The sequence below is a fragment of the Otolemur garnettii genome, unplaced genomic scaffold (genome assembly GCF_000181295.1).
Source record: "Otolemur garnettii isolate 467f Iridium unplaced genomic scaffold, OtoGar3 scaffold00042, whole genome shotgun sequence".
In the NCBI taxonomy this organism is placed as follows: Eukaryota; Metazoa; Chordata; class Mammalia; order Primates; family Galagidae; genus Otolemur; species Otolemur garnettii.
In genome coordinates this window covers 13,350,533-13,361,693 of record NW_003852437.1, presented here as the reverse complement: position 1 = coordinate 13,361,693, position 11,161 = coordinate 13,350,533, and positions in this window count along the sequence as shown.

Below are 11,161 nucleotides of genomic sequence, written 5' to 3'. Positions count from 1 at the left end.
AAAAAAAAAAAAAAAAAAGAATTAGAGCAGGGCAGTGGCTTGAGGTAGTCACCAAAATAATTGAAAAGAGCAAGTCAAGTTTTAACAACAAGAAGAAAGTTTATTTATTTATTTATTTATTTTTTGCAGTTTTTGGCAGGGGCTGGGTTTGAACCTGCCACCTCTGGCATATGGTGCTGGCGCCTTACTTCCTTGAGTTACAGGCGCTGCTGGAAAAAGAAAGTTTATTAACAACTTGTATAGCAAGCCAGGCCCTATCCTAGTGACTGCAGTCTCTATGGAAAGCACAATTTGGATTTTATAAGCTCTTTCTTGGAAGTCTCCCAGGGTCTTAATTAAATATTCTCTCAAAATAGCTCACCTGCAGGGCGGCACCTGTGGCTCAAAGGAGTAGGGTGCTGGCCCCATATACCAGAGGTGGCAGGTTCAAACCTGGCCCCGGCCAAAAACTGCAAAAAACAAACAAACAAAAAAACCCCTCACTTGAAATATCTATCTTGATAACAACCCTGGAAGGCCTTGATCAGCCTCATTCTCATAATAGCCCAAATCAGCCTGACCCAAACCAATCCAAAATAGACTCACTATATCTGTCATCTGCCCTCTCATAACTAGCTAACCGCCTAACAGCAACTTTGTGTGAAAAGATGATCAGTTTTCATATTGTCCATATAACTGGCACACAGTTCAAGAAAAACACCTAACTTTTCCCTTCATATCTTGTGCTCTAAATCGTTAATGAACAGTTACCTTCCCAAAAGACATTTAAATTATTGGCAGCAGTTAGGAGTTTGATCTATGGTACTTGTATAGAGAAAGACTATCTTATTTATTCTAAAGTAAATGCATCAGTCTTGTTTTGGGGGTGTCATTAAGGATCTGAGGACTGACATGGTGCCCCCAAACACAGACAAGGAATCTTGTCTTTGCCATGTCATTGCTACAGTTGGCACAACCATCAGGCATATTCCCACTGCTGAACTGTATCTAGCACATCTTGGACAGGCAATTTGTTGAATAAATGAATGAATGCGTGAATGGTTTATTTAGATGGATGGGAGGATCTGTTGCCTCAGTGTCCAAGATCATGATCCTTGGTTGTTAGTGTCTGGAGAAGTCAATTCTTTTTTTTTTTTTGAGACAGAGCCTCAAGCTGTCCCCCTGGGTAGAGTGCCGTAGAATCACAGCTCACAGCAATCTCCAACTCCTGGGCTCAAGCGAGTCTCCTGCCTCAGCCTCCCAAGTAGCTGGGACCACAGGTGCCCGCCACAATGCCCGGCCATTTTTTGGTTGCAGCCATCATTGTTGTTTTGGCAAGCCCGGGCTGGATTTGAACCCACCACCTTAGGTGTATGTGGCTGGCGCCTTAGCCACTTGAGCCACAGGCGCTGAGCCGAGAAGTCAATTCTTAACACCCCTTCTTTTCTACCTGTTTGAGTTAAGGACCAGCTGGGAGACAGGTACAGAAATATTGCAGATGGAGATCAAAATATCACTTTAGATACTGATAAAGCTAAGCTAGGGAGGATGGCTGGGAGGTTTGCTAATTCTGACTGCAGAGATACACTTGTTCTCTTGCACAGCCCAGGGCGGCTCTGAGAACCTCTGGTCCTCCTTCCTTGGGGCAGAGCCTAGAAACCAACCCCAGAAAGGAGCTGGGAAAATGGAGAACTGGGCTGTACCAGCCTGGCTCCTTCTCCCAAATCTATTCCTCAGAGCAGTGGCTTCTCCTCTCTGGAAGGACTCACAGTTATGGGTGAAGACAGGTCCCACATTTAGCACTTATGGAAGTTTTTCCGCATGGGAGGAAACATCTAGAAAGGAAATAAGTACACTCCCTATGACATTAGTATTAGCTATGCTCCACTTTGAAAGGGAAGTCTTGTGTCCTCTGGGGGCACAAATGCCCACCAGCATGAACCCCAAACACCAGCTCCTTCTCGGGCTCTGGAGCTAACCTCTCACATCCTTGTCCAGTCTGTGCTGGTTCCTCTGGAACTGACTTGAGGAGCAAATTTCAGTGATCTCTATTTGTTCTTTATAATCGTCTCCCTCTCATTTTAGATTCTCAGGCCAGTAGGGCTTAATGACCAGAACTCTGTCACTTTTAACTAATGACCTGAACTTTTCAGGTGGTGGAATGCTTTGCAAAAGACTCGGAAGGCCCCTGTGCAGGCTCACTGATGCCAAGACTCACCACCCCTCCTAACCCACCCTCCAGTTAAGGACCCCACTCTCCTTTATTCAGAGCTGGATTTGAGGCTCTTTGCCTTTTTTCCTGACTGATGTCTTTTGTCTTAAAAATTCCTTTCTCCCTTGGCAGTCCTCCTGATCTCTGTCCTTGCTTTCTGTGTGGCAACAGACCTAGGCCAGAACCCCCAGGCAGTTTCGATAACGCCTCCACCCAGGGCACTGGCCTCCCCTGATGGGTCTATACTTCTGGAACAATTAGAGAGCCAGAGGGCTAGCGGAGGGAGGAGCTTACTCTGAATGCCTTCCATTTTTTTCCGTTTTTAGTTCTGCAATAAAAATATCCTGAAGCCCTGGAGTACAGAGTCAGAATCTAGTTTCTTAGGATGTGAGAGGCGGAAAAAACAACTTCCATTCTTGAGGTTTTCTGCAAAATTAAGAATAAAATGCAAATAAGCATTTCAATAATACATTTTACTCTCCTTGTTAAAGGAGCATTTGCAATTTAAATAATAGATGTTTTGATGGGTTCTTTTAAAATTCAGCATTGATAGGAAAAAGGAAAAATAATATAAAGTTTAACTCTTCCTTCTCACATGCTTTATTGAAGACTTACCCCAGGAGCTTGATAACTTTATGTTGACAGAAAGAAGTCCTGGAAAGATGGGACTCTGACCAATTATGAAACAGTCCATTTTTAATGGTCGCCTTGCAAGTGGGACTTCTGGTGGCACAGGCAGCAACCTGCTAAAAGATCTGTCTGGCTCAGTTTGAGTTTCAAAACAGTTCTGTGGGCTTGTGAGGTTGTTCATGTATTTGGGGAGGCCAGGGCGGGAGGACTGCTAGAGCTCAAGAATTTGAGAGCAACCTGAGCAAAGAGTAGAGACCCTGTCTCTACTAAAATAGAAAAATTAACCAAGCAGAGTGGCACATGCCTGTAGTCCCAGCTAGTTAGGAGGCTAAGGCAGGAGGATCACTTAAATCCAGGAGTTTGAGTTTGCTGTGAGCTTTGATGATGCCAGGGCACTCCACTCACAGCAACAGAGGGAGACTCTGTCTCAAAAAATAAAAACAACAACAAAACAAAAATAAAGGACTTGCTTTTATTTTGGAATTATGTTCTTCCAACTATTTTTTTATGTTAAAATATGTTATTAAGCATCCTTCCACCTTGGCCTCCCAGAGTGCTAGGATTACAGGAGTGAGGCACCATGCTTAGCTGTATGTGAGTGAAATTTGAAGTCTTAAATAGTTCAAATATAGAAATACAGACTGTTGTCTAGAAAGCCTCCTAATCAGCAAACTTTGGGCAATGACAAAGATCTGGAAACCATAGGTTGATGTCCTGTGACCCTCCCCCCCCCAGATCTTCCCTAGATCAAAGTATACTAGGTGACTGGTAATGAGGAAAGCAGCCCTGGGAGCTGGGAGCTGGCCTGCACCCATCCATTAGGCTGTGTCCGCACATGCAGCTGGCATTCATGACTAAGTTTTGTCCTTTCCTGCTGAACCATTTCACAGAACATCAACACCAGACAAGGCCATTCTGTGACCAAGATGAATCAGGACAAAAACAGGTCCACGCAACTCTAATCATGCCTGACCACAGGCAAAGCCACAGAAGTGATCAAACATCTCCCTAACTTGGCTGATAGAAGTGACTACAGCTTCTTCACTCATTACCGCCTTGGTGTCACTCTAGTCTCTGTTGGTGGATATGATCACTAAGATACCTGGTATAGACTGAATTGTACATTCTTCCCATCACCCCCCAATTCACATGTTGAAGTCCTAACCCTCAGAATGTGACCTTATTGAAAATGTGGTCATTGCATTGGAGATAGTTAAGTTGCCGTGGTGTCATGCTGAAGTGGGGTGATCCTGTCTTAGTACACTTTCTTCTTTTAAATTTCAGCCTTTTCTCTCATAACTTCTCATCTTATTTCAGATAGGCCATGTCATTCTGAGTCTCACTGAAAATTACAAAGAGTTCTCTCAATTTCTTCTTCTGGATTCTATAATAAATAAATCATTTTTAAATGTTTCTTAGGTCTTTTATTTGCTTGTTTTATGTATATATGAATACATAATATGTATGAGAGTATGCACATATGCATGTATTTATTGTTATTATTATGATGAGTCAGAGTCTTACTCTGTCACCCTCAGTAGTGTGCCATGGTGTCACAGTTCACAGCAACCTTAAACTCTTGGGCTCAAGGAATTCTCTTGCCTCAGCCTCCTGAATAGCTGGGACTATAGGCAACCGCCACAATGCCTGGCTATTTTTAGAGACACGGTCTCTAGCTCTTGCTCAGGCTGGTCTGCAACTCCTGAGCTCAAACAATTCACCTGCCTTGGCCTCCCAGAGTGGTAGGATTACAAGCATGAGCCACTTCACTGGCCTTATTTATTTTCTGAGTTTCCATTACCATGAATCTTTTCTCTGTTCTTATAATCCATTTTTAGAATCTCTGTGGGGGTTTTTTTGTATATGGTAGAATAAATTATTGTTATAAATATCTACTTTTCTGAAGGAATATATTCAGTCAAGCTCCAAATAGATCAATCAATCCCCACTGACTCACAAATCTATGAGGGAAAATCCTTTATGTCATACATCACTAAGATGTTATAATGTTTGTTCTGCGTCAGGTGTTTATGAATACTGCATGTTTCCTTATTCTCATTTGTTCTCTTGCTCACTCATAGTCCCATGAGGGGTTAATTATCAGATCCAGAATTAGCCAAAGAGGATGGATGGATGGATGCCCTTGATTTCACTGTCTGACAATGGGGTGCTGGTTAACTTTGTCTTTAGATCTATAACTGTTTAATAGTTTAGTATACTCAGCTCCAAATCCAAATTCCAGCACCTAACAAGTTACTTTCATGTAGCTTTTTTCTGTGGACGGGATGGGATTTTATTTTACCCTTCCTACTAATTCTCTTATAGTGAACACAAAGAGTATGAAAAGTGATCCTTTCAGAGGTAGCGCTTTGTGTCTGGAGCACTTTACTTACGGATTAGATAGCTCAGGATTCAGTGCGTTCCCTTCTTGGTCAGTTGTCTTCTGGGACCTGCAGTTCTCAAACAGCTTAAAGAAGAAAGAGAATAACAGGCACATGGAAAAGGCTGATGGAATTGGGAATGATGAGTTCTTAGTTGTAGAAAAGCAGCAGTCACGACTAAGAGGGGGACATCTGGTAGCGGTGGTGGTGATGGGGTTGTCATTTTTCAGTCCAGACTTTGCCTTCTGGACCAGGGGCAGAGGGCTTGAAAGCCACCAAGGTTGTTTAGTTTCCTACGTCACAGCACAGTCCGGACAATTAAATTCAGCTTATCCTTTGCAGTTAGGAAAAGCTTCTCTTAAGTTCTGGAATACAGCTAGTCTTAATTTTCAGCACTGTCAGCTTTTATATAGTTCTCTTCTCCAAAGAATTTTAATAAGAAGTAGGGAGGGTACAGGAAGAAGTCAACAAATAAGTAAATAAGTAAATAAATAAATATAAAAGATAAAAGTAGGGGGAGAATGGATCACAGGCCCCTCACTAGATGCCTTTTTAAATTAGGGAGTAAAAATAGGTATATAACTAGAGTGTGTGTTCCTTATGGGAAGGAACTAATTTTACATTTCATAATAGTTGTTCAATAAATTTCATTGATGGGTAAAAATCAGTTTGATCTAATGATCCCTAATTATCCAAATGGCATTTCTTGGCCATTTGGATAATTAGAATTTCACATTCATTTCCAAAGTAAAAATATTCTGCTGTTAACAAGTCACTTGATATTTATTCACTTGATGTAAATCAGTACCAAACCTCATACATTTATTATGGAGATTAAATAAGAGTATTGCTTAGTCAGTATAATGTCACTAAACAATAAAAGCTTATAAGCCTTTATAAGTCACTCAGAATTTAGGTCCTTAATGAATGGACTCAACAGTTTTTTCCCAACCCTGTAGTCCTAGCATCTATGTGCCTAGTATACATTTATTGAATGAATGAATGAATGAAAAAATTAAGCCACACAGAGCTAAGTTCTCTCACTTTGGAAAATTAATCAGTGGTTCCTATCATATGTATTAGAAATTGATAAGTCACCATCTAAGTTTATCATTTCATGGCACCAACATAGATAAGAAAAATCTCAAAATGGATACAATCGGATTAAAAAAGATTATTACTGAGTGGCACCTGTGGCTGAGTGAGTAGGGCACCAGCCCCATATACCAAGGGTGGCGGGTTCAAACCCAGGCCCAGCCAAACTGCAACAAAAAAATAGCTGGATGTTGTGGCGGGTGCCTCTAGTCCCAGCTACTCGGGAGGCTGAGGCAAAAGAATAGCCTAAGCTCAAGAGCTGGAGGTCACTGTGAGCTGTGACACCACAGCACTCTACCAAGGGCAACAAAGTGAAATTCTGTCTCAAAAACAAAAAAAACCCCAAAAACCCATAGTGACATGCATCCTAGGTAATTCCATATAAATTAGTATTTGAGCTCCCAAACAAAGATGCTTAGAGAAATTTCCTTTAATTGTGGTATAGTGACTTCCTGAAATATTCTCCATTTATGGCAATGTTGACACTCTTCATTATAAAGTGATTTTAGCTACTATTAGTGTGAATAATAAAATCAAGTGCCTTGAGAAAATCAAGCAAGTAAATATATATGAACAGGCTCAGTGCCCATAGCTCAGTGGTTACAGTGCCAGCTACATATACCAGGGCTGGTGGGTTTGAGCCCAGCCCAGATCTCCTAAACAACAATGATAACAATAAAAAAAAAAATAGCTGGGCGTTGTGGTGGGTGCCTGTAGTCCCAGTTACTTGGGAGGCTGAGGCAAGAGAATTGTTCAAGTCCAAGAGTTTGAGGTTGCTATGAGCTGTGATGCCACAGCACTCTACCCAGGGTGACATAGTGAGACTCTGTCTCAAGAAAAAAAAAAAAATAAAAATAAATAAATAAATATATTATATATATATATATGAACAGTGTTAATTTCACATTATACAAATGATTTGAAGGATTTTTCTCTTAAATTATCTTATTTAGGCTCGGCGCCTGTGGCTCAAGTGGCTAAGGCGCCAGCCACATACACCTAAGGTGGTGGGTTCGAATCCAGCCCGGGCCCGCCAAAACAACAATGATGGCTGCAACTAAAAAATAGCTGGGCATTGTGGCGGGCGCCTGTGGTCCCAGCTACTTGGGAGGCTGAGGCAGGAGACTCGCTTGAGCCCAGGAGTTGGAGGTTGCTGTGAGTTGTGATGCTACGGCACTCTACCGGGGGATAGCTTGAGGCTCTGTCTCAAAAAAAAAAAAAAAAAAAATTATCTTATTTATTTTATTTTGTGGTATTTATATGACTTTGGTGAATCTGAAATATAATAAGGGGATTTAAAATTTTTAATTACCTTTTAGCTTTTAAAACCAATTAATTTTATAGTTCTTCAGTCCTGTGGAAATGTGTTGCTTCTCTTTTTAAGCAGTTAAGATTAAAAACAATATAGCTGGGTGTTGTGATGGGCGCCTCTAGTCCCAGCTACCTGAGAGGCTGAGGCAAGAGAATCACCTAAGCCCAGGAGTTGGCGGTTCCTGTGAGCTGTGTGACGCCACCACCACGAACTCTACCAAGGGCGACAAAGTGAGACTCTGTATCTAAAAAAAAAGAAAAAAATATTAAAAACAATATAAGTTTTTAAAAAGATAAAAAAATTAAAAAATTAAAAATGAATGTAGAGCAGTGCCTGTGGCTCAAGGAGTAGGGTGCCGGCCCCATAGACCTGAGGTGGTGGGTTCAAACCCAGCCCGGGCCAAAAATTGCAAAAAAAAAAAAAAAAAAGAAATGAATGTAGTTTTAAATTTTTGAAAGACATGTAAACATACTTAGTTTCTGTTCTCATGCATACATTGTTTGTCTCTGATAAAATGAATCAAATCAAAGTATTATTTCAGAGAGACAGTCAACTCAAGATTTCTAGAATTTGCGTTCTCACCTAATGGGTACAATTAAGGGGAATACGTCACACCTCCAGGGTGAGGTGTATGACTACAACAGGAACCATACTTAACAACTGCAAACATTATAACCTAATCATTTATACCCTAATATTAATCTGAAATTAAAAAAATAAAAAGGATTTCTTCCATTGCCATAGTGTTGGAAGGTTAGAGAGAAATTTAGAAACAATATGGCTGTAACATCATTATTACACAAAAGCAAAAATCCTCTTTTTGTTGTTATTGTTGGGGGTTCATTGAGGTTACAAGGAACCAGGTTATATTGATTGTATTTGTTAGATAAAGTCACTCTTATAATTGTGTCCCACCCTCAAAAAGCATGTCACACACTGTGACCCCCTACCTCCCTCTCTTCTTCCCCTCTCCCTGCTCCCCCATTTCCCCACCCCCCGCCATGTACCAAGTCATGAATTGTCCTGATAACAGAATTGAGACGTTGGATTATTGCTTCTCCATTTTTGTGATGCTTTACTAAGAAGAATGCCTTTGACCTCCATCCAGGTTGATACAAAAGATCTAAAGTCTCCATCTTTTTTAGTGGCTGAATAGTATTCTGTGGTATACATATGCCACAGCCTGGTAATCCATTCCTGGATTGGTGGGCATTTAGGTGGTACAAAAACAGAGACACAGACATTTGGAACTGAACAGAAAACTATGAAATGAAACTAACATCTTTCAGCCACTTAATCTTTGATTTGCATTTCTCTAGTAATTAGAGAAATTCTTAAACTAAATAAGAACATACATGGGGGAAAAATCCCTATTCATAAATGGTGCTGGGAGAACAGGATAACCTCATGTAAAAGACTGAAACTGGACCCGCACCTTTCCCCACTCACTAAAATTTATTCAAAATGGATAAAAGATTTAAATCTAAGGCATGAAACAATAAAAATCGTCAACGAAACCATGGGGAGAACACTTGAGACTAATGGCCTGGGGAAAGACTCTATGAAGAAGACTTCAGTGGCAATTGCAACAACAAAAATAAACAAATGGGACTTAATTCAACTGAAAAGCTTCTGTTCAGCTAAGGAGACAACAACCAAAGCAAATAGACAATCATCGGAATTGGAAAAGATATTTGCATATTATGAATTGGACAAAAGCTTAATAACTAGGATGTACAGAGAACTCAAATCAATCAACAGAAAAAGAGCCAACAATCTCTTATATCAATAAGTGAGAGATGAATAGAACCTTCTTTGAAGCAGACAGACAAATGGCTAACAAATACGAAAAAAATGCTCATCATCCTTAATTACTAGAGAAATGAAAATCAAAACCACCCTGAGATATCACCTAACCCCAGTGAGAATGGCCCACATCATAAAACCTCAAAGTTGCGGATGCTGGCATGGATGTGGAGAGACGGAAACACTTTTACACGGCTGGTGGGACTGCAAACTAATACAACCTTTTTGGAAGAAGTATGGAAAATCCTCAAAGACTTCAAACTAGATCTCCCAATTGGTCCTGTGATCCCATTACCGGGCATCTACCCAGAAGAAAAGAAATCATTTTATCTATTTGCACTAGACTATTTATCTCAGCTCCATTTACAATCGCCAAATTGTGGAAAAATCTACCTGTCCATCCAGTGCTAGAATTTTCTGAATAGCTTGCTGTGTAATAGTCAGACTTTTCCGAGCCAATGTCGCCATCTGTTGGTAAAGTTGTTAAAATATCCTATAAAATGAAATTCTGGTTAATGAATGGTGGAAAATTTGTTTTCACTTTTGCTCTGGTTTGTTTTCATAAATTTTACTCAAATTGGGGTGGAACAAGAGGGTTTCTTTCTCCTTAAAGAATTTCACACTTTGGTGTAGGGCTTAAGAACACTGTGCTATTTCCTACCTGTGTGACCTTGGTGAGTTGCTTAAGCTCTCTGAGCCTTAACTTTCTCACCTTTAAAAAGGACATAGTCAGAACAGTGATTGGCACAGAATAGGTGCTCCCTGAATATCAGCTGTTATTATTTCCTTGCTAAGGGAAACCTGAAATAAAGCATCTTATTTTATAGGAACTCTTCTAATTTCTGAGCTATTTCCTGTTGGTTTCAATAAACTTACTACAGCAGAACATACTGGAAGGTCTAAAATTTTACTGAAGTTTTATCTCCACCTCCCAAAATTATTCAAGATCTTAAACATATATTTAATTGAGAGCGATTTCAGGTTACAACGGATTTTTTTAGCAATGTTTTTATTAAGAATTTCCACATTGTGATATAAACCCGAATTATTGTGATGACAAAATTTGAAAATGTATCTATGATAGAATAAAAAGAGTAATCCTTTTGGAAATGCAGCATATAACTCGTAAATGCAGGCTCTAGAATATGGATATTATTACAGAAGCCTATTGCATGGTCTCTGATTTGTAATTCACTGTGACAGTCCCACACTGCTTCTTGTCTCCATTCAACCATCTTGTCCCCTTTCCCTCACTTCACATTGTGTGCTGTAGTCTCATGCCCTCCCCAGCGTAAACTTGCCTATCTTTTCTCAGTTCCTGCCAAATCTTCTCTTCATCGACTACCCTGCGAAATATCAAAAGGCCTGGGAGCAGAGCAGGCCCCTTAAAGTCCTTCTCCGAAGGTCAGGGACAGAGGGGATGCTTCTGTGCTGATATCTGCGTCCCAGTCACATGCATATGCCGCAGATCACACCTAAGGCACAGTACAGTCAGATCAGTAACTCCTATTCCTTGTCACCAGAGAAGGTGAAACTGTTACCAGATGTTCCTGTGTGAATTCTGTTAGAATTCAACTTCCCTGTTGTTGCCTTTTCTTTTCTTTTTTTTTTGGAGACAGAACCTCAAGCTGTCCCCCCTGGGTAGAGTACTGTGGCATCATAGCTCACAGCAACCTCCAACTCCTGGGCTCAAGCGAGTCTCCTGCCTCAGCCTCCCAAGTAGCTGGGACCACAGGTGCCCGTAAC